This window comes from Miniopterus schreibersii (genome assembly GCF_964146895.1).
Source record: "Miniopterus schreibersii genome assembly, chromosome: 10".
Classification (NCBI taxonomy): domain Eukaryota; kingdom Metazoa; phylum Chordata; class Mammalia; order Chiroptera; family Miniopteridae; genus Miniopterus; species Miniopterus schreibersii.
The window spans coordinates 73559025-73583575 of NC_138110.1; the positions used below are offsets into that span (position 1 = coordinate 73559025).

The window sequence follows — 24551 nt, forward strand, 5'->3', positions numbered from 1 at the left end:
AGGGAGCTGGAGCAGGGGTGGGGGATTGTCAGGGACTGTCACTTTAAATAGGGTGGTCAGGGAGGTAACACTTCACAGACTTGAAGAAGGTTGGGGGAGCAAGCAATGTGGCCATATGGGAAAAAGCTCCCCACTGAGAGCAATAGCATGTGCAAAGGCCCTGAGGCAGAAGCATGCCTGAGAAACAAAGAGGGAGCCAGTGTGACTGGAGCAGAGGACAAGGAAACAGTAGGAGTGAGACCAGAGTGAAAATGGGGTCCTTGGAGTGCCACTGTAGGCACTGTGGCCAAGGAGAATCTGAAACAGAAAAGTGACATTATTTTCTCTTAGAATAGACTAGGAGGGAGGGGGTGAGAGCAAAAGCAAGAAGACCAGTTCAGAGTTAATGAAATAACCCAGGAAAAACAATATTTAATAAATATTTATCAAATAAAAAATAGCCCAGGCAACATGAGAGGGATTTGGATCAGGATGGTATCAGTGAAAGCAGTGAGAATGGCTGGATTCCAGCTCGGATCTGAAGGTAGAGCTGACAGGATTTGCTATTATACAAGTAGGAGAAAGCAAGGAGTTAAGGATAAACCAGGGAGTGTGGCCTAAAAGATGGAGCCATCTGGCCTAGTTTCATTTTACACGAGGAGGAAACCGAAGCCCAAGGAAGGGAAAAGTCCAAGTTCACACCACTTACTTCTGAGACTGAAAACCCCAACCAGTGCTTGTCCCACTGCAGCTCAACAGTAGACACTGGTGACCACTCAGGTGCCCCCCAACTCCTCTCTGCTCTCTAACGCTGGAGTAGACAGTGCCCTCTCAGGGATGGCCAATACTCACACAAGTCATGTAAACCAGGGTAGGATGCTGGTGAGAGAGAGTATGGCCCTTGCCTGCCATTCAAGAAGGGAGATCTGGTATGGCCAGAAATTCCCATTTTTCCAAGAGAACCCAAAAATCTAGATTTTATGGAAAAATTCTCCATTTTAAAAAAGTGGTTTAATTGTTTAGTAACGTGAGGTTGTCCAAGCAAACATCATGTGCAGACCAAGTTCTGCATGGTGTCTATACAGGGCACCAGCCCGGAAGCAGTCTCAAAACAGTCTAAAACATATCTTGTTTGCTCATACCTCAACCAGGGTTAGGTTATGGAATTAAAGGTTTGGGCTTAAAATGGTCCTTTATCCCAGCTTTTGAGCCAGCAGATGATATTCATTATCACTAGAAAGAGCTGATAACTTCTGGCACAATCTTAGTGGACCTCCTCCCTAACCAAGAAGAGAGTAAGTAGCTGCCCATCATTCTGGGTTGTTACCTTTGGTTTTATGTTATTCTACTCAGAGTACCAAGATCAGCCCACTAGTATAATAGAGCCTTGCAAACAGTCACTGACCCAGGAAACAATTTATGTCAGCCAAGTATAAAAACGCCAGTATATTGGAATATTTAAGGTTTGGGAACTGGCAGCTGTTCCAGTCTTGTCAAAGTAATTGAATATAGAAAACTTCCTTTATAAAGTTGTGTCCCATTGCTAGACAGGTGGGAGACACATGTCACTTATAGCACTTAAAAGAAATACACTAGCTACGCCTGGTTTTCAGATCTGGGAGTCAGGTTGCCTGTTTCAAGAGACTCATCAGAATTTGTTGGGCCAAGAAAACAGCCTCCTAGGAAGTACCCAAGTTAATTTTCTATAATACTAAGTGGCCCTCTTGCCCAGGTTCTCTCACTTAGAATTAAATATTTACTTTCCCTACGAGCCATATGCTTTGTGCCCAATAGTGATTTTTGTGTGTTTGGTTTGTCATTTTGATGCTATTGTTATTAAGGAAGAATCTCTCCAGGGCAGGGCCACTATCTGTGTGCCCGCCCTCCTTTCTTTTTCTTGGTATGCAATTTACAATGTACCCAAAGAGTTGGGAGTGTTTTCTAAAGGTGAGATATCTCATTAGTTTGAAGAGCATGAACTGCCACTAGTCACTGTTTTTGACATATAGAATGGGCAATTTCATATAGTTCAACATATTAATATGCCTAAATGATCCAAGGAACAGAGTTGAATGTTTAGAGAATACTATCTCTAGACTAACACTGTCCAAGAGAACTTCTTGCGATGATGGAAATGATCTAAATCTCCACTGACCAAACACGTAGCTACTGAGCACTTGAAATGTGGGTAGCATGACTAAGAATTTTAAATTTTATTTAACGTTAAGTTTAAATAGCTCTTTGTAGGTGCCATATTGGACAACACAGTTTTCTAGATGGAAGCTTCTTCAGGCAAGAACTAGGTCTCACAACTTTGTATTTATAGTGTTTGAAGGTCCAGCACACATGAGATGCTTGAGAAAGAAATGAAAAGTACCCTCTTGCATTACCACATATTCAATTTAGTCCCCAACTTCCTTCCAGTGAAGCTCTTAAGAGCCTCATGCTCTACAGACTGAGCTAGCTGGGCACCTGAAGCTCTTAATTTAGATCTTTCTAGTTCCATGTCCTCCCTTGAGTAGTTACTATCCCAGCAAGTATGGAATTATATGGACCTATAGGTAAACATTATTAAGGCTGTGCCCACATCAATCAGCAACTGGGCAGTGGGAAATGGCCTGACAAGCACCTGACCAGCTGAGTCTCCATGTTCTCATCCACAGAATGGGGACAACCATACCTACTCTACAGAATGGGGTTGCTGCAAGACCTAGATGTATGTCAAAGTTGTGGAATCTAATTCTAAACAGTAAACCTTTAAAACCAAGTCGGGCTCAGCTTTATTTGTTCAATAAGACTAAGTTAATAGGTATTGTGGTGTACCTCATTTAGCCAACTTTTATTGTTTTACAGGCTAGGCCTTAACCGTTGCAGGTCCAGGATGTACAGATGAAATAGCACAGTCCTGCCTTCATAATTCTGACTGACCATTTTTTTGTCCAAAATAAGATTTTAGCAAACAAAAATCTGCTGTCTCAAAAGACCTGCTCAAAAGAGTCTCAAAAGACTCCCTGCCTATGTGTCCTTCACCTATTAGTTTAAGCTCCCAGGAATAAAAGAGCAAGAATCTGTGATACGGTCACTTTTAAAAAGTGTCCTTGCTATATAATAACCAATATTCCAATTAAATCACTTGTATTCAACCACCTAAATGGAGTTTGGTGCTGTATAATTACTGCAGCCTGTTCACTTAGGGCTCATTTCAGCAAAGAGGAAAATTGCTCAAAGGTGACTCAATGATTTGGGATTTACTTAAACTTTCCCAACACCAAAAAATAATCATACACCAAGGTACCACTCTAACTTCTTAATCTCTTTATAGATGGTCAGAGGCAGATTCCTAACTATGAAAGAATTCTGCTATAGCATGCCGTTAGCTCTACCCATTGGACACCTTCTATTTTCAAACCCCAAGACACCATTCCTGTTCTCCTCCTGCCCTCAACAGGGCCCAGAATCCCTGCAAGCCAGGTTCAAATTGCTGTGTAAAGGGAAAACAACCTACCAGGTCTGTCCCCATCTTCTGTCCTTTACTTAAATAGAGAGGGAAGTGTTATCTCCAGGACCTTAACCAGAAGCTACTCTCTGGAAGGGGAACAGGTTGGCAGCCCATAGTTGGGCTGACCTTTGGAAAGTTCATAAAGAACTGAGACATCACCACAGTAAGCAGCAGTGTTGTAGGATGACCAAGACTTCTCTGGTGTCAAATTAACAGGAAGTTAGTTAAGACAACCAAGCACAGAGGGAAAGTATAAAGCAGGAGGCAGGGTCAGTGGAGAATACATGCTCCCCAAAAGCATAGGGATGGTGTAAAACATGCAGCTGCCCCTCCTGGGAGTGCTGGACAAAAGGCCTAGATGTCTGGACCCTCTGCAGCAGTGTTCTTGAAGAGATCTCTAGCCTGGGATGTGAGGCTAGAACTCCAGAAAGTGCCAGCCAGGTTCTGGCCTCACATCAAGAGATTCCAGCACACTAAGCAAACAGTGACATGGGAGGCTCCCAAGCGTCTTATAAGTTTCATTTCCTTGATGCTTCCTAGTCTCTGCTGACCTCTGACCCCTAGGAGGTATTGCCAAACTGCCTTCTGTTTGCACAAGGTCCTTGTTCTATCCAGCACTGGCCTGGGAGGCTGCCCAGCTCCCAATTGTGAGTGTGTTTTACTATTTCCAGGCTACAGATAAGGAAACCCAGGTTCAGAGAGGTTAAGGGACCTGTGCAGAGTGTAAGCATGGTGGCACAGGGATGGAATCCAGCCCTGCATTTGCAGCTGGCAGGATGGAGCCAGACCCAGGCTCCTCTTCCCTCCCGTGTCCCACAGGCCCCTAGAAACTCATCCCAACACTTGTTGACTACTGCCTACGTGTTGGGTCTTCACAAATTTTCTCTTAAGTAGAAACATCAGCAGCTCTGATTTGCACACAGGGAAGTGGAACCCGGAGTGAAACAGCTGGGTCGAGGTCACCCTCAACAGTGCTGGGGTTTCAGAAACCCCTTCCCATAACCATTTCAACATACTGACCTATCATTTATGGTCTGTAGTCTGGGGAGGGGTGCCTGAACTTCCTGGAAGCCCCAGTGGAAGCGCTGACCCCAGTCTGCCCTCCCCTGCCCCAGGGATAAGGCCGGGGCGGGCGCCAGGCCGGGTGCCAGCGCGCTTGGCCGACCGGGCCGGAGGTGCCTGCTTCCGCCCGGGCCTGGCACCGCCGGCCCATTCATCGTGGCGCGGCCGGGGCGGGGCGGGCAGGGCCCGAGGTGCCCCGGTCCCCACGCTGGGCACTCGAGAGCTGAGCTCCGCACCGCTGGGCGGGGAAAACGGTGCCCCCAGCCCCGCCGCCAGGGGGAGCAGGGAGCCGCCTCCCGCACTCCGGGAAGTTGCCACGGCGGCCGCGAAGGCTGAACTGGGACCGACCCGGTTCAGCCTTCGGTCCCCGCACGGCCTCCCCCACAGCCCCGCGTCCCAGGCCCGTCCCGTCGGAGCCCGCTTGGCCCTCAGAAGCGCTTCCAGGCCGCGGCCCGCAGGCGGGCGCACTCGGCCCGCCGGCCCCTCATTCAATCCCGCCCTCCTCCCCCAGGCCAGCCTCCGCTGCCTTCCGCCCGTCCCCCCACCCTCCCCAGGCCGGACTGCAGCCCGGCAACGTCATCCGGCCGCTTCCCGAAACGTAACCCCTTCCACCGCCAGCTGTGCGCCGCCCCGCCCCGCCGACAACTTTCTTCGCCCAACTTCGGAGCGCGCGGGGCCGGCCCGACGGCCCGGCGGTGAGGGAGGGGTCGCCACGTCGCGCCGCGGGGCCGCTGCAGGTGACCCGACAGCGAGGGGCTTCGGGTCCCCATCGCGGGGCGCACTGGGCCGACGCCCCTGCACAGGAGCGGCCCGGCACACGCCCCCGGGGCCCGACCCGACTCCGAGGGTCCGCGGCCGCGGAAACTGCTGGTGGCGCTGCCGGGGGAGGGGCCGCCAAAGGAGACGTGTCACTGGCGGCGCGGCCGGCCCCGGCCCCGGCCCCGACGCCCCGACGGCCCGGCCCACGCGCCGTCGCCGCCGCTGCAGGGCCCGGCCAAGTTTCTTACCTGCAGCCTGAGAAGCGGGAGGGAGAGCGTGAGGGCAGAAGCCGCCGTCGCCGCCGCGGAACCGGGAGAGAGAAGCCGGCCAAGTCTCTACCGAAAACGCGCCCCCGAGCAGCTGCAGGCGCCGCGACCCCGACGCCGCCCGCCCCGTCCGCCGTCCGCTCCGGCCGCTAGCTGGCTGCGTGCGCGCGTGTGGAGTCGTGGCACTTTCTGCCTAAGAGCGGGCGAACGGCCCCCACCGCTGGGATCGCCGCCTCCTGCCTTCCCCACCCGCGCCAGCCATTCATCGGGCCGCCTCTCTCCATTGGCCCGCGCCCCGCCACTCCGCCGGCCGCTGGCCAGTCAGAGCCAAGTAGCGGCGGCGACCATTGGGCGGAGAGGAGGGTCTTCGCCTTGGCCAATGGGAGAAGGGAGGAGCTGCAGGGAACCGGAGGGCGGAGCCTGCGCGGGGCGGGGCCGCGCTGCGCAGCTCTCGGCCCTGCGCGGGGGCGGGGCGGGGCGGGGCCGGACGCTCCGCCAGACGGGGGAGGGGGCGCCGACCGGCCACGCCCACTCTGGGTCCGCCGGACTGGAAGCCCGCTCTGCCCGCGCGGGTGGCGGAAGGTTCGAGTCCCGGTGGCGCCGAGCCTGCGCCCCTGCACCCCGCCAGGCTGAGATCGCAGTGAGTGTTACCCTGAGCAGGGCTGCACAACCCACCAACAGCCGGAAAAAATGCTTTATTTACACCCAACTAACTTCCCCCAGAACAGCCTCTGCTCAGGCCCGGGGTGTGAGAACAGGCTCTGCGGGGGGGGGGGGGGGGGGGGGGGGTGTCAATCCAGGGAGGTCAAGTCTCTAGTTTCAAAGAGACTGAAATCAGCACCGGAAAGAATTTTCTTGAGTAAATGGAGGAATTGGGTGGAAAGGCCAGAAAATGCATAAGGAATTGGAGGATGGACGTCATTGCACTCATTTTTAGGGGGGGTACAACTGAGGCATAGTCTGAGTTTCTCATCCAAACCACAGCTGGCAGAGCAATAATCACAGGCCACCATATGGCTTTTACTCCTTGTGATGGGAGGGCGAGCGGGTCTGACTGAATAAAACATCCATTTCCCAGAAAACTGAGCGAACAGTACTTCTTCATTACATGAAGTTATTTCCCAATGTAAGCCAACACTCTCTCTTCATAACCAAGCGAGTCTTTGAATTAAGATCATTTTAAGCCTGGTTTTTAACTGTTATATCAGTGTCTCTTAAAGCTAACTCTTTGAACTTGTCTTTGAAATTAAGGTTTCTGAGAGGCCAAAAGGGCTGCCCAAGCCTGATCTGCCCCACATGACTTCCCTGGCCCCTGTGGCTGCAGAATCCTGTTCCTAATATCCATTTCTTGGACAATTTCACATAACCGCCTTTTTGGTCACTGGTACTATACTAGTTAGTGTTAGGAAGATGTGGAAAATATAAGCTGTCGAGGGAATAAAGAGGGGCTGGGTTGAAATAACACCATTCATTCCTATTTTTAATCTCAGCAGTTCCTTAGCATATTAATGATTAATCAACAGGAATTAACCTGGATTAGCTTTCCAGTGGCAAGCTCTGGCTTGAAATAAAAATCAAGAAATCCAGCTCCTAGCTGGCATATGCTACCATCTAGTTCTAACTGAGCATGAGTAAACCAGTTAACTTCTCCAAAAATGGGTATATACCTCTAGCATAATAATTGCCCCCTCTAGGTTTTAGACAGGAAATTCATTCATTCATTTGTGTTCGAAAGCTGCCTTGAGTGATACACTGACCCAGTAAAGACCCAACTGTCCTCAAGGGCCTTTCTGTGGGCAGAGGCTTCCTTTATATTACTTACTGTTTAGGTTTTCTCAGAAAGAGATCCTGACAGGAGGGTTTGGGTTCAAGTCACTCATTTTGGGGATGATCACAGGAAATCATGGCAGAGAAATCGGATGGGAAGGAGCTGATAAAGAGCACAGTATCAAGCGACTCCTGTATGCAACCAGGGCTCACTGTCTCTGGGCTTTCAGAAACCATGTGGTACACACCCCAAAGATGTCCTACCTGTGGGGTGAGGAAGTGGGTTATTTATCTACCCACTCCCAGGCCTTGTTGGTTGAGAGCTTTAACTTGTCTCCATCAGCCAGAGCAAAGCAGCAAGGAGCCCTTGGCTGAAGGTGAATGCCTAGAGGGCACAGAAGGGGGTGGGAGTTAGGAGGGGAGTGGTCACAATAGTGTCTTCTACCCAATTCTGACCTAGCACCTTCACAGAGTAGAGACTCAGTAAATACATGTTCCGTAAATATTATTCTGAACCAGAGAGGAGTGTGTGCGCGTGTGTGTATGGGGGAGGGGCATGCAACAGGATTTAAAAAATGAAATTTTGTACATGTTCGTGTTGACATTTCTGCACACATCTCACTCCCTGTCTGACTGTGGACTTGGAGTCAGTGGCTCTATCTGCTGCATCATTATGTTCCCTAAACACCTAGCCCAATGCCTTGGTTCTGGTAAAATTTCACCTTAGGTTGGAGGTCCTCAGATGACGACCTTGAGAAAAAGATTTGAGTGAAACCAGTTTATTTGGAAGGTGATCCCAGGAATCACCAGAAAGGAAGTAAAGACATGAGACAAGGAAAGGGAGACAGCCAGTGAACAGTGTATCATCAGCAAGGTCCACTGTGGACAGCTGAAGCCTAAGCCATTGAGGAACTCTGGGAGACAGTATCAAGGATGCCTCCGAGTTGCCCAAACTGAGAAGCAAGGATGCTGGAGCACTTACTCACCAACTCCTATCCATCATGGGTCAGCATGGCTAGGCAGCTCCTGGCGTTTCCAGCCCAAACCCCAGAGAAAGCCCTGGGGAAGAAGGTTGCTGGTATTTGAAATCAGAGGCTGTTGGTATGCACAGGAATGGCAGAGGGGATGTGAACAAGGCAACAACAGTGTTGGTCCAAAACTCATAAATATTTCTTTAATGAATGCATGAATGTAAGGACCTTTGAACTCCTTTGAACACAGATGTAGCGTTTAAAAGTTTAAAAACAGAATGCAGATCCTTCTACTCTAAAGCCAGCACATTTCTAGAGCAGAGGACCTATGATATCCCAGACAATTGAAATTCTGAAGTATTGTTACTCAAAATCAGAGTAATGTTGTTATACACGTAAAGAAAAATCACTTCTTCAACATATGCAACATATGCAGATTGATCAGTGTAATACACCACATTAATAAAACAAAGGATAAAAATCATATAATCCTTATCAATAAATGCAGAAAAAACATTTGATAAGATGCAATGTCCATTTATGATTAAAACACTCAATAAAATGGGTATAGAAGGGAAGTACCTCAACATAATAAAGGTCACATATGGCAAACCCTATCAGCTAATATCATATCAATGGTGAAAAATTGAAAGCTTTTCCTCTAAAATCAGGAACAAGACAAGGATGCCCACTCTCACCACTCTTATTCAACATAGTTCTGGGAGTCCTAGCCAGAGCAATAGGGCAAGAGAAAGAAATAAAAGGCATCCAAATTGGGATTGAAGAAGTAAAAGTGTCACTTTTTGCAGATGACATGATTCTGAATATAGAAAACCTCAAAGACTCCACCAAAAGCAATTAGAAACCATAAACAAATACAGTAAAGTTGCAGGATACAAAATCAATATACAAAATCCACTGCTTGCCTGTATATGAATAGTAAAATTTCAGAAAAATAAATGGAAAAAAATCCTTTTGCAATTGCAGCCCAAAGAATAAAATACCTAGGAATAAACTTACAAAGGATGAGAAGGACCTACTAAAAACTACAAAGCATTATTAAAACAGATTGAAAAAGATACAATGAAATGGAAAGATATTCTGAGTTCATGGATTGGAAAAATCAACATAGTTAAAGTGGCCATATTACTCAAACCATTATACAGATTTAATGCAATCTCCACTAAAATCCCAATGTCATTTTTTAAAGAAATAGAAAAGAAAATCAGATTTGTATAGAACCACAAAAGATCCCTGATAGCCAAAGCAATCCTGAGAAAAAAGAATGAGGCCAAAGGTATCACACTACCTGACTTCAAATGATACTACAGAGCTACGATAATCAAAACAGCATGGTATTGGCAGAAGAACAGACACACAGACCAATGGAACAGAATTGAGAGCCCAGAAATAAAACCACATGTATATGGGCAAATGATTTTTGACAAAGGAGCCAAAAGCACACACAATGGAGAAAAGAAATCCTCCTCAATAAATGGTGCTGGGAAAATTGGAAAGCCACATGCAAAAGAATAAAACTACATTACAGTTTGTCCTCATGTACAAAAATTAACTCAATAGATTTAGGATCAAAGACCTAAATATAAGATCTGAAACAATAAATTAAGAAAAATTAATAAGGTAATAAACTTATGAACCTTGGTCATAAAGAACATTTTACGAATTTGGCCCCAAACGCAAGGGAAGTAAAGGCAAAAATAAATGAATGGGACTATATCAAACTACAAGGCTTCTGCACAGCAAAAGAAACTGACAAGAAAACAAAAAGGCAACCGACAGAATGGGAGATGATATTTGCAAACAACAGCTCCAAGGGGCGTTTATATTCAAAATGTATAAAGAGCTGATATAGCCCGGCCAGGCGTGGCTCAGCAGATGAGCGTCAACCGAGGATCCAGAAGATCGCGGTTCAATTCCTGGTCAGGGCACATGCCCATGTTGCAGGCTCGATCCCCAGTCAGGGGTGTGCAAGAGGCAACTGATCAATGACTCATCATTGATGTTTCTATCTCTCTCTCCCTCTCCCTTCCTCTCTCTGAAATCAATAAAGATATATTATAAAATAAACAAATAAAATAAAGAACTCATATAACTCAACACCAACCAAACAAACAATCCAATTAAAAAATGGGTAAAGGACCTGAACAGACACTTCTCCCAAGACATACAAATGGCCAATAGACATATGAAAAGATGCTCAACTTCACTAGATATTAGGGAAATGCAAATCAAAACTACAGTGAGAAACCACCTCACACCTGTGAGAATGGTAATTATCAACAAGACGGGTGACAGATATTGGCGAGGTTGTGGAGAAAAAGGAAACTTCATTAACTGCTGGCAGGAATTTAAACTGGTACAGCAACTATGGAAAACAGTATGGAGGTTCCTCAAAAAATTAAGAATAGAGTTATCACATGACCCAGCAATCCCTCGTCTGGTTATCTAGCCAGAAAACTCAAAAATATTTATTCACAAGGATATATGCACCCTATGTTCATTGCAGCATTATTCAAGGCAGCCAAGACATAGAGACAACCAAAGTGTCCTTCGATAGAGGATTGGATAAAGAAGATGTGGTACATATATACTATGGAATACAACTCAGCCATAAGAAAAGATGAAATACTGCCATTTGCAACAACGTGGATGGACCTTGAGAATATGCTAAGTGAAATAGGTAGTCAGGAAAAGCTAAGAACCATATGATTTCACTCATATGAGATACAAAACTAAAACTCATAGACACAGACAAGAGTATGGTGGTTACCAGAGGGAAGGGATGGGGGTAGTAGAGGGTAAAGGGGGCCAAATATATGGTGATGGAAGATTATTTGACTTTGGGTGGTGGGCACACGATGCAGTATGCAAATCATGTATCATAGAAATGTACACTTGAAACCTATATGATCTTATTAACCAATGCCACCCCAATAAATTTAATTTAAAAAAAAGTTGGCCCAACAAAACTTTTTTAAAAATTTCTATAGATAAGTTGTAATAATTGGCAAAAGAAAAATAAAACTTACACAAAGAAGAGAGATGGTAAGAGTGAACCCAAATTACCAATTTTTATGGTTGCTAAGGGTAGCAAAAAATAACCTGGTTAAGAATGGTTTGCTGTGTGGATGATATTGGAAACTGAGCTTAGCTATAGGAGCTTTTGCAAAAATGAGGATTGATCCAATGGCTGGATATGAATCTCCAAAGAAAACAAGATGGGGAAACTAGATGAATGAGGGTTGCCTGGCACTTTCCTGTTTCTAAAGTGCTTTGCAAATGATCCTTACTAGAACCATGAGAGGGGGGTGTTATCATTACCCTCAGTTTACAGGTAAGGCAGCTGACATTCAGAAAAGTGCAGTAGCTTGTTCAAGACTTCACACTTGTAAATGACAAAGTTAAATAAGCCTTGGAGACTCCAAAAATGGCATCTTTCCATGATTCATCTCTCTGCTTTTCCATGGAAAAGCCAATGGGGAAACAAGCAAGTGTAACAGATCCTATGACTTATTGAAATGTTTCTCCTTTCCACTGACCTTCCAGGACTCCATGGGGTCTCCCCTTCAGTTTACTCCTTGGAAAACAGTGAGCATTTGGTAAACTATCAAAAATGTTTTAATTGAACTGTAGACACTGTCCAGTTGTGCTGCCTAGCTATGTTGTCCTGGGACTTCTGGAATTATAGCTCTCTTTCTCAGATGGGAAATATCAGTCATGAGAAACACTTCATGGCCCTGAGGTCAGCCTGGCATGGCTAGATGCCTCACACTGATTGCTTTCCCCCATCTCTACTTGTCTATAAGCTAACTGAACATAGGGTCTTATTTTTCTTGAGACAAAATCCGAGGGCCATTGAGTTAGAAGGCACATGGGGCTTCATTCATTTTTTGTCCCTGAGCGGAAAGTATCCTTAACTAACCTAGATAGTCAGACATCTTGGCTCTTCTCTAAGATTACCAGTGATGAAGAACTCAGGACTAGAACTTTCCCTGCAATTTCTGGTTTATTTACTTTATCCATAAATATTTATGGAGCACTGATGCATGCTAGGGTCTATACTAGGTGCCAAGAATTCAAAAGAAAACAAGAAAAATAGGACCCTATGTTCAGTGAGCTTATAGCCAAGTAGAGATGGGGGCAAGCAATCAATAATTCATTAGACTAATGTTCAGCTTGTGGTAAATGCTCCCAAGTAAAGAGTGAAATGGTATACAGATACTATGAAAGACCTATTTTTCTCTTTGTCTTTCCAATCCATCCTGCTCACTTTTAGCAAACCTAACATTCTAAAACCATTATTTCCATCTTGTCTTGCCTCCCCTTCAGGAGCCTAAAATGATTCCCATCACATCAAATCTTCATCTCTCCACCTGACTTTTGTGGAATCCCATAGCCTGGTTCCACCCCCTACAATTTCCACCTATTCCCATCTATGCCCACTTGGTACCTCTGCCCAAAGCACACTTTCCCCAACTGTGAGCCATCTTCTCCCACTCCATCTCTCAAGGGCTGCCTTTGGTCATTCATTCTGGAATCGAGCGTTAAGTTTGCCAGGCGCCCTCTTGTTGGTGGGGGGCACAAAGTTGGACTGAACTTGCTCTTTCTTTGCCCTTGAAGAACCCACAAAAAACCCGCTTCCTCCACAAAGTCTCTGAATACATTTTCTCCCCATGACCTCATTCATTTAGAGGCTGCTGCAGGACAACTGGGCACCAGAGTTTGTTGGTAGATTCTGTGTACAAGAATTATAGCTCTTCAATAATGATAAAAATTTATAAAAGGCCTGAGTCTTGTGTTTTTCTCTGAATTCCCTGTGATTTCCAGTTCTGCAATGAGCTGCTTTTAGCTTCGGGAAATCCTTTCTTACGTCTGTCTTAAATCACACCTACCTCACTGTGTACTCTGTTAAGTGTTCACGGAGTGTGTGCTAGTAAGTGCCTGGCACTTAAAAATCATTATTCTATCCCGTCTCCTGGGTTCTTCCCTCCAGACTTAAAAACAGCAGCTCCCTAAAGCTTTCTTCCATGTCTTTTCCTCAACCACGTAATCATCGTGTGGCTCTTCTCAAACTCTGTTAATCAGCTTTAAAGATTATTAGTGAGAATTTTGAAGAGAGTCTTTAAACCAGAAGCAAAAAAGAAAGAATAATAAAATCCAGAAGGGCCTGGTAGGGCAATTAAGTCCAGTTTTTTGCCTTTGGCCTGGCAGGCCCTTTGACCAACTAATAGATCAAGCAGACTGTCTCGGCTCACAAAACACTCCAATCTCCTATCTGAATGTGTGCTGCAGAAAGTTCCTATTTAGAGAGATGAGAACTTACTTGGTAGCCCCATTTGACACTCTTCAGATTGCTGTTGGTCACTGTGGTCAAGAAAACCCAGGCCTGGGCAGAATTCAGTTAGCCAGTTTAATTTAGGCAACTTCCATTCCTTCTTACAGTGTCATTTCATTGTGAGTTTACAGACTTACAGAGTTCTAGATGCTATCTGAGGGTGTGTGTGTGTGTGTGTGTGTGTGTGTACGTGCTTGTGTGTACATGTGCGAGAGAGAGAGAGAGAGAGAGAGAGGTAAACTAGACTAACTCAGACTAAAGTTTTACTGACTTACCGTGCAATGCTCCTTAAACATTTTCACCCAAATGCCTGTAACGGCAGGAGAGAGTGAAGGTGGATGCTGAGGATGGAGGTCTCTGGCCTCTAAACCATTTGTACCAGGAAGGCGTTCAGTTTAAATTAAGGTCCATGGGATTTTTTGCATTATTTTCCAAAATACATCCACAAAGGCAGATTTTCTAAAAATGGAAACCATTTCACTGTTATTTTTATGACATGAGAGCGACGTATATGAATATATAATGCAGATAATACAACACAAAGTATCAAGAAAAATGTAGAAAATCACCTGAAGTCCCAAACACCCCAGGTGACATTTTCCACTCTTTCCTTTCTACACGATTTTCTATGAATAAATACGCGTTGTTTGCTTTAATAGAAAATGAAGTGTTACATTACATACCACTGTAAAAAAGATTCTGGCTATTTAAATGGTGGTGTCAAGTCCAGGCACTGGGGATGGCCCACCTGTTTTCCAGTTTGAAAAGCAGGGCCTCAGCTGTGACCCCCTCCAGGAGTCATGCACGTTTCAAAAGAGGAAGGAAGAGAGAGGGCAAAAGAACTTTCTGGAAATGTACCGGTGGGCACTTCAGGGAGAGACGGAGGTGCATTCCCACCCCTGCTCGAGTCTCTGAGCAGTGCCACCCGGCCCTCGGCCCCGGGCAGCGCCGGGCCCTGGGTGTGGAGGTGCTCGGGCCTCGCAGGCCGTGGAGGCCTTGGCCGTGTGCTGGGTTTTCCCCGAATGACCCACCTACAACCTGGATTAATCCTCCCTGCAGAGAGGCCTCGCTCTCCTTCAGCAGCGCCCTGAACACGCCAGTTCCTAAAGAAGTGTTTTCTTTCTTTCAGGCAGGAAAATTAATGAGCTCCATCCTTGGCATGGATTCGAAAATTCCACTGTGGCGCTGGCAGGGCTTCTTCCGAGGCAGGAGCACTTGAAAGAAACCCCGCGTGGAGAGCCACGGGGAACAAAGGTGAGGCTGGCTGGCCCCATTCCGCCCCAGCAGTCGGGAAAGGAGGGGGGAAAGAGCAGGAGCAGGGCCCCTGGCTGGAAGAGGGGTGTGCAGTCGGAGGGGGTGCTTGCCCAGCCCTTCTCAGAGCCCCCATCTCTGTGGGCAGCACAAGGCTCCCCTTGTTCCTCGGGTCCTGGCCACACGGCGCTGGCTTGGAGCCTCACCCAGCACAGCGTCCGGGGCAAACATTTGGACCCGTGGCTGCCAGGCACGTCTCGGGCAGGGTCCTTCGGCCACTGGGGTGCCTTCCCGCTCTCGGCAGAGGTGGGGACCAGCGGTGTTTGCCTCACAGTCTCTTGTTTTTGGAAAACAGTTGGCAGACTGAACTGGATAAATAGTGTGTCACCTAGTTATCAATAAGTATTTGTTCATTCATTCGATAAATGATTTTTGAGCACCTCGTATGCTCCAGGGGCTGGAGATGGAGCAGCGAACAAAACAGACATCTACTTTCTATACAAAACAAAGTGATTTCAGATACTAATAATAATAATACAGGGTCGGTGAGGTAGAAAATGATAGTGGGGAGGAAGCTATTGTAGGGTGTTTAGGTAAAGCCTCAAGTGACACTGGAATCGAAATCTGAGCCATCTGAAGGGACTAGCTGAGGGAAGAGGTAGGCACAATGGTCTTCTAAGCAGAGGTAATAACATGTGCAAAGGCCCTGAGGCAGGAATGTGCTTGACAGTTTTTAGGAACCTGAGTGAAAGATGGTGAGGAAAGGGTGAGGAAAGGCAGGGACCTACTTTATTATGAGAAACATCACAACTAACATTGTAAAGTGTGTCCTAGTTTGCAGAAGGCTATGAACATTCTTGTACAATTGTGGATATGTTTTCATTTCTCTTAGGTAAGTGCCTGGAAGTGGAATTGCTGGGTCATAGAGGGTAGATCTGTATCTTTCACTTTATAGAAAATACCAAACAATTTCCCGAAGTGGTGGTACCATCTCATGGTGTCTGGGAGTTCAGTTTACTCCACAGCCTCACCAGCACCCAGGATTGCTGCTCTTCTTGGTCTTGTCCATTCCTGTGAGTGTGTGGTGGTTTTAACTTGTATTTTCCTGATCATTAATGATGCTGAGCATTTTTCACAGGCAAATGTTTTCGTAGTTGTAATTATTTTTATTCTCTGTTTTTTAAATTTACCTTTAATCTTAACATTCTTCTCTGTTACCCTGTAGTCTTCATGACCATTAAATCATTAACGGCTCTTAATAGTCCAACAAGGAGATTCTCTACAATGTATTTAATCATTTCTCTATTAGACATTTAAATTATTTCCAATTTCCTACAATTCTAAATAATGCTGAAATTAACACATGAGTGCACAGATTTCTAGTTATTTAGAAATATCATTTCTATGTATATTTATATATATGTTCTATATAAAACAATATTTTTTGGTTTTTCCTTTAAATTAATCACAAAAGTAAAATGATTGGGTCAAAGGCATTTTTGTGGCTTTGGGTGTGTAAAATATGAGGTGGACATTGAGACTGCTATCTTTGAAGACATATAAGCCTTTTAAACCTCTTAGCTCTGTCCTGAGCTCTGTCAGAATTGGGCCCATTCATGATGTGATTCTTATGTTTAGACACAGAGCTAATAGCTGTTTTGTAGCCAATTATTTTTTGAGCCCTGGGTAATGCTGAAAAGGTTAATACTGTTATTGACTCAGTGCTCTACTGCAAGAGGCTTCACTCTCCTTCTAAGCAAGTTGAAATGTGAGGAAAGAAGAACTTTGGAGTGCTTTGCTCCCTAAGATGACCTGTGAAATTGCCCAGCCAAGCAGCGACTGGGTCCATTCAGGGGCAGTTCCGGAACTTCTGTGCATGAAGGGTCTGATTAAAGGGGGGTGGGATCTTGATGTAAGGAGTATTTTGATGCCATGTGCAGTGTTGTCATTTGGACTGTATGTTTGTGTGGAGGGACTCTGGGAGGACTGCTGATGATAACGGAAAGGAATACATGGGAGGAGTTGCGGGGACTGTGGCCCATTTGAACACAATGGAGGAGTTGTATTAACTACAGGTGTGAGGCTGGGCACAGCCATGACTGGGGCTGGGCACCTAGGAAATCATATTAATCCGATCAGGCCAGCAGAGACCCCCATCAACCCTTCTCCAAGCATCCACCAGCCCCTGGACCTAACAGAGTCATATTTTATATGGTGCCGGGTCCACCTGCATATTTTTATCTCAGGAGGAATTGTCCGGAAAGGTGAAAAGCAGGAGGAATTTGCATAGCGAATCAGTGCCCTGCCAGGTACCACATACTGGCCTTCCTGTGTGGAAGAAAAGGTCTGTGGGCCAGGTTGCCAGGCCCTTTCTCCCTGCTTGCCTCCACCTGAGAGTACAGGCTGAGCTCCCGCATTTCCCCAAAGCACCCTTGATGACACTCTAAAGGGCAACCAGCAGAACACCTTCATCTGCCCAGAGACCTGAAACTATCAGCAGTTCCTAGAAATTCCTAATCATGCGAAGTTACGTTATTTGTCTTACCCCCTCTAAATGTGAACTTAAGGACAGAAACCACTCCTTATTCATGATGTCTTAGTTTGGATTCCCCCAAAAGCAGACCCTGAAACCAGGACTCAAGTTGCAAGTCACTGACTTAGGGGGCCATCTCAGAAAACTCGGGGCAGCAAGGAAGTGAGCCAGGAGAGGGAGGGCAGCAAGGTAGGCTGCGTTATCAAGCCAGTTACCACTGTGGGCAGCTGAGACTCGGTCTTGTGGGGACCTCTGGGAGATGGTACTGGGCGCGCCTCTACATTACCACACTGAGCGGGAGGGAGCTGGGGTATTTATCTACCAACCGCTAACAGTCATCAATTGAGGATGTTCATGGGGAGACTTTAATTCCTGGCCTTGCATCTGTACCACCTGCAGGTAGGTGGGCTCCAGCAGCTGGAGGCAGTCCCCAAGCAAAGAGACACACACAGGTCGTGGCAGCAGGAAGTCAGGCTACTTTTGTGCCCTGAAGTGATAAAGCCAAGAGGCTGTGGGCAGGACACACACGTCAGCTGTGCCTTCCCAACATGGCTCAGCATTGGCAGTGAGCAGATCTTCAATGAAGCAGGTTGGTTGAACCCAGAGGCCTCAGCTCCTGTTTGCTCTCCGGCAACCCCAGAATACTGCTATCAGCCGGCACTGCTATTGTAGAATCAAACCCAGGAGCCCAGCACCCCTTACATCTTCAAGCACTGTTGCTCAAAGTGTGCTCCCTGGACTAGTGGCAGCATCACTTGGGAACTTGTTAGAAATGCACACTCTTGGGACCTACCCCAGACCTCCTGAATCAGGAACTCTGGGGGTGAGGCCCAGGAATCTGTATTTTAATAAGCCTTTCAGGTGATTTAAACAAACCTAACATTTGAAAACCACTATTTTAGACTTTAAATTTTAGACTCCAAGGCAAGCTCACTTGCCCTTTGGTAAGAATGCTTCTCACTCCCAACCTGAAGCACCGGAGGAGAAAGGGGGTGGAGCTTCTAGAAACCTTTTAGACGTTGGCCCTTTTTGTGAGTTTTTCTTTAGGGAGGGGGCTTATTAAATATAAGTTGTGCCTAATTACCAATGACCGCCAATGGAAAAGACAAGCATGTATACTATAGAAGATAACCTGAAAGATATCTGTGTTGGATTTGACTAAAGAGACAGACAGAGAGTGGGGGAGATTTATATTCCTGTGTTTTCCTTTATTCCTTTGGTTGCCCTCTGAACACACCAGGTGGGCAATAGGGGAAAAGTCAGAGGTCTGCCCTAGACTTTTAAATCAAACATAGAAAGTGTGCAAAGGGCCCGGCCGGGTGTGGCTCAGCGGTTGAACGTCGACCTGGGATCCGGGCGATCAGGGTCCAATTCCTGGTCGGGGCACATGCCCGGGTTGCGGGCTTGACCAATGACTCTCTCATCATTGATGTTTCTCTCTCTCTCTTTCCCTCTCCTTTCCTCTCTCTGAAATTAATGAAGATATATTTAAAAAAAAAAAAAAAAGTGTGCAAAGGGAATGGTGAAGGGTTAGGATTACCCCCTTCGGTCTATTTGTGTGGGAAAACTAGGCGTGGTGTAACTGCATTGACCCAGGCTAGGCAGGGGTAAGAACATGTGGCATTGGGGTGGTTTCTCCCAGGCTGACTGATCTCTTCCAGGACAGGCACCTCTCATTTTCTCCAGCTGTGCCAGCCCAGAACAGTACCCAGATGTGCTAATTTGTTCAGGAGGAGCTCTCAGTCCCCTGACACCAGCAGTGACAGCAGGTCTTGTGGGAGCCACCCCAGTGGTATGACATCACAATGTAGTCCATTCAGGATCTTGGGACTGACTTGCCCCTGGGCCCAGGATATAAGCTTACCCTCATAGGGCTGGCTTGCACTTACAGGGGCACAGCAACTGAGACAAGCTGACCTGTGCGCTGACCTACCAGGCACTCTTGGTGAGTATTTAGACTTCCTGAGACCCATGCAAAGAAATACAGCCGATGGCAGGCTGGCCCAGTGCTTTACTGGCTGCAGGAAGTGATATTCTAATCACCTCCAATACACAGTTTACCACCTGCTCCAGCTCCCTGGACAAAGGTCAACTGCGTGTTTGATAGAGGCTCAGGGCAGAGAGGCCAGGCTCTCAGGTGGGAAATCCACTGGAGCATCTCTCCAAGTGTCAGCCGAGGTCACAGGCAGTCGTTGAGCCAATGAAGCTCCTCAGAGCAGTGTGGGTGGACATAGCTTCCCAGTGGGACAAGGCAGGCTGCAACCACCTCCCCTCCAAAAACGTGCATGGTGGCCCCTCCTCTCTGACACTTCGCCTTTTCTCTTTGGCTGTTTTTTGGGGTTTTTAAAAATATATCTTTATTGATTTCAGAGAGAGGAAGGGAGAGGGAGAGAGAGAGAGAAACATCAATGATGAGAGAGTCATTGATTGGCTGCCTCCTGCACGCCCCCTACAGGGGATCGAGCCTGAAACCTGGGCATGTGCCCTGACCGGGAATCGAACCCTGATCTCCTGGATCCTAGGTCGATGCTCAACCACTGAGCCACGCAGGGCCTGGCTCTTTGGCTGTTTTAAATCCAACTCCCCATGCCCCCAGGTTTATCAAATCTCTTCCTTCCCTTTAGGGACAGTGAAAGAGATTTGAGACCATGCTGGGAAGTGGGCAGATGGATTAGAACACCAGTAGAGTAGGCAGAATGGAAACTGGTGGGAGCATGGGAGCAGGGCTCCCATGAAAGCTGTCTCTCTGACAGGACGCTGGCTATTCCCAGCTGGGCCACCAGCAGTTGGTTGAGGGTGGTCTGAGGGCCACAGGCCTCTACAGCCAACTGTGGGGACCGGGGCACCAGGAGGCAGAGCCAGCCTCCCCCACTGTCACGCACTCCACAGCCTATATGTCCATCAGCTTCATGCATCCAGATGGGCCATTCACTGCCTGTGAGAACCAAGAGGTCTGCGCAGCCGCGGCACCTCCCACACAGGTGGTTTCTCGGGGGACCCAAGATTTTGAGCAGCTCCTGCCTTTACCTGAGTGTCTAAGGCAGAAAGCGAGGTGAGTGGTGGGGGAAGTTTTCTACCCTGAGGCTGCGCCTTCCTCCTTGGTCTTACTGTGATGGTGGACACAGTCCTCTGCTTCACGCAGAGTCTGCCAAGCCTGCCAAGAACACGTTAGGCCCAGCCCAGGCCCCACCAAAACGAAAGAGCTGACGAGGGGAACAGAGCTAGAGGGCCCGTGGTCCTCCGCCCGACCAGTCCTCCTTTGGAGAGCAGGGAGGGAACAAACACTTATTAAGCACCTACTGTGTGTCAAACCCACTACCTATGTTATTGCTCTTAATTCCTATCACCGGGAAGGGGAAGTAGGTATGCTCGTGCTCGCTGATAGATGCAGAAACTGAGAACTGTGCTCTGTGATGGTGCCACATTTTAAGAGGGACATTAACCTAGAATTTATATGCACTCCACATAGAGAAGTGTCCCTAACATTAGAGCTCTCTGAAAATAGAAGGGGAACAAGAGTGTGCCTGTGAAAGGGTCCAGGCAAAGTAGGTGCCTTCCATCAGTAAGGCTGGGACAGGATCCTTGTGATCAGTTGGGAGCTGGACCAAAAGATCTTTAAAGGTTGTGCCAAATCTCAGATTGTAGGATGTGGGTCTTGATACCTTGCAAATCCTCCAAGTTGAAACCCAGGTAGGTCAGGACTTCCAGGGTGGCTGTGAGCTTCGTTAGGAAGGGAAAGCGGGAAGGAACTGTAGAGATTAGCTCCATGGACCTGCTGGGCCGCAAGTAGGAACCAGGAAGCCAGGCTGGTTAAGGGGGTGGTCCAATTCGCAGAATGGATATTTGTTGAATAAAGGAAGGAGTGACAGCCCAGGATTGGAACCAGCGTGAAGGCTAATCAAACATCCCTTCGCCCATCTCTCTTCGTTTCCCAAGATTTTCCCATCAAGATTCTGCTTCGGCCAACATTTACTGAGCACCTACTGTATGCCAACTGTGTCCACAGAGATTCTTTCATGTAATCAGCCCCAGCTCATCAGGTGGGTGTCATTGTCCCCATTTCTCAGATGAAGATGGTTATGTAACTGTCACAGATGTTAGGAAACTTGTGAAGATGCCACAGATACTAAATGTCAGTGCAGGTCTCTGTAACTCCACGGAGAGAATGCACCCGCACCTGCCGCCTCCAGGCATGTGCAAGGAAGCATTTTCCTATTTATCCGTCCGAAAGACAAACCACCAGTGACTCCTCCATCCTCGGGGGCTGTTATTTCGCCCCTCTTTGGTTTTTTTCCTGGCTGATATTGGGCTTCCTGTAGGCCCTCCTGGTCCACTGCCCATGCTCCTTGCTTGACGGGAAAGATGGAGCAGCTGTTTCCACACCATTAGATGCTTTATACCAAGGAAGAAAATATGCTAATCGAAATCAGCTCTGGCTAATTGTAGCAATTTCCTTTCTGCATGTTGCCCTGAAATAGTAGCCATGCTCTGTTTTTGTTTTTTTTTTTTCACATCAGGGAGCCCCAAATTGACAGCTTAAATGAGGTTGCAAAGAAGTCAGTTAAACAGGCCTCTTTGCTGCCAGTTACCATGGATGAGGCCTGGAACATGCCCTCTGGGTAAGACCCCGGTTTAGCTGCTCATGGCCTTGGCATCTCGCTGTGGATAATTTGGACCTACTGTCAGGCTGGAAGAGCCTCATTTAATCCTGGAGAAAACTGGAACCTCAAGGGATTTAATGAAGTACGAATGCCAAGAGTACATGGTTTGACCTTGAACCTTGGCTTACTTCTTACTTGTTCCATAGCCAGTGCTGGCCAATAGGACTTTCTGCATTGACGGTAATGTTTCATCTACGCTGCCCCGTATGGTGGCCACATGTGGCTATTGAGCACTTGAAATGTGGCTAGTGGGACTGAGGAACTGACTTTTTCAATTATACTTAATTTTAATGTTAAGTTTGAGTTTAATGTAAAATAGCCTTGTATGGCTAGTGGCCAATAAACTGGATGGAGCAGCCGTAGCCCTGACGACTTTTGTGACTTCATCTCTTGACCTCACCTCCCAGCCTCAGCTTTCCTCCTTCGGTCTGCATTCACCATCAGACTGGCTGCCTGTGCCTCAGACAGCAAGCATGTCCCTACTCAGGGCTTTGGCACTTGCTGTCCCCTCTGCCAGCGTCACCTTTTCCCCTGATCTTTTTACTATTTGCCCCTGCTCAACATCAGGGCCTCAGATCAAGTGTGTGACCTCAGAGAAACCTTCCTTACAGCCCCTTCGAGTGGCGATGGGGGTGATATCAGCTGTTGTCTGATACTGTCCCCATCCCCACTCGAAATTGTTTCTTATCTCTCTGAAACTATCATGTGCCTTAGTTCAGGCTGCTATAGCGAAGTACCATCGACTGGGTAGCTTATAAGCAATAAGCTTATAAGCTTATAAGACATTTATCACAGTTCTGGAGGCTGGAAGTCTGAGATCAGGGTGCCAGCGTGGTTGGATTCTGATGAAGATCCACTTCCAAGTTGCAGACAGTCATTTTCTCAGTGTATCCTCACATGGTGGAGGGAAAGAAAGAAAAAGAGAGCTAGAGAGAGAGAAAGAGAGAGAGAGAGCAGGGCTTTTATAAGGGCGTTTATCCTCATAAGTGCTGCACCCTAATTACCGAATGACCTCATCACTTCCCAGAGTCCTCAACTCCTATACCATCACACTGAGTGTTAGCATTTCAACATGTGAATTTGAGGACACAAACATTCAGTCCACTGCATTGTGTTTTCCCATTTATTGCTGTCTCCCTGCACAAGAACTTCAGTTCTGCAAAAGCAGGAGTGTGTCTGTCCTCATCAGCACTCTACCCCAGACCTGGAACAGTGCTTGGAACAGCACCTGGCCAGTGGAAAGTGCTCAGCCCAGGGTCCAAAGTGAATGAACATCCAGCAGATGGCCTGGGGGCATTCCTCAGCCTCCTTTCACTTGGAGGAAAGACAGTCACTGCCTCAATAATCTTTTGCTGTGTAACAAAATAGTCCCAAAACTTAGTGCCTTAAAACATCAATGATTAATTATTTCTCTTGATTCTATGGGCCAGAAATTTGAGTGGGGCTCAGCTCCATGTAACCAATGAGGGTCACTTGCTCAGTTGCATTCAGCTAGGGGCTGGGCTGGACTAGGTAGTCCTAGAAGGCCTCCCTCAGTTGCCTGGAACTCATAGGTCCTCTGGTGGCATCTCCATGCAGTCTCAGAATAGTTGGAATTTTTATATGACAGCCGGCTTCTGTTGGTCCAAGCAAGTCACAGGGTGAGCCCAGAAAAAAGAGGAGTGGAAATTGTCCACCTCCTGATGGGTAGGGCAATGGTGCATACAGGAGGAACTGGTGATGGCCACCTTGCCTGCTACCAATAACTGTAGTGGTGCTTCCCAAACTGAGATGTGCGCACGAACCACCTGAAATCTTGTTACAGTGCAGGTCCTGATTCAGCAGGTCTTGGGTGCGGCCTGAGGTTCTGCATTTTTAACAAGCTTCCAGGAGATTCAAAGACTGCAAATCCACAACCACAACTGAAGTAGCAAGGCTGGATTAGGGTACATGGTCAGGGCTGACCCTGTGTTTAGATTTGGCCTCACAGTGCCCCAAATCCCACCGGGGGTGCATCACTACACTGGGTTAAGCATTACCCACTCTTGCTGGAGTCCCTGTGATCAGTGATCAGCCCCTTCTCCTGGGCCTGTGGGCTTATGCTCACACCCTACCATGGGGAACCACCCACTCCATCTCCTGAATGCTTCCCACACATTTTCCACAAAGGCCTATGGCCCCTACCTCCTCTACTTTAATATTTGATGCTCACCATGTCCCTTGTACGACTGATGGGGTGGCAATTAGAAACCAAGAAGAATTAGAAACCAAACTCAAGCTAGTTTAAAGGAAAATGACTGAGGGCCACAGCTTCAGGACTGGTTGGATCCAGGCCCTCAGTGATACTGTCAAGACTCTACTTGTCCCCATCTTCAGTTATGCCTTCCTGTCTCAGGCATGCTCTCCCCAAGTGGGCGAAGAGACAACTTCCTGTTTTGCAACTACAGAAAAATGAGGGACAATTTATT

At 47.2% G+C, this 24551-nt stretch overlaps 2 protein-coding genes across 4 annotated transcripts in view; one reads left to right on the top strand and one right to left on the bottom strand.

Moving 5' to 3' along the window:
• The window catches only part of RRBP1 (ribosome binding protein 1), a 55875-nt gene extending 50029 nt beyond the window's left edge, over positions 1–5846 (bottom strand). For all 3 annotated transcript variants that reach the window (XM_081149653.1, XM_081149652.1, XM_081149651.1), the window contains exon 1: positions 5548–5846. The gene's annotated coding sequence lies outside the window, so the exon portion shown is untranslated. The remainder of the gene's footprint in view (positions 1–5547) is intronic.
• Positions 5847–6112: 266 nt separating this feature from the next.
• The window catches only part of BANF2 (BANF family member 2), a 48230-nt gene continuing 29791 nt past the window's right edge, over positions 6113–24551 (top strand). Inside the window, exons 1-2 of the mRNA XM_081150040.1 lie at positions 6113–6205; positions 14789–14913. The gene's annotated coding sequence lies outside the window, so the exon portion shown is untranslated. The remainder of the gene's footprint in view (positions 6206–14788; positions 14914–24551) is intronic.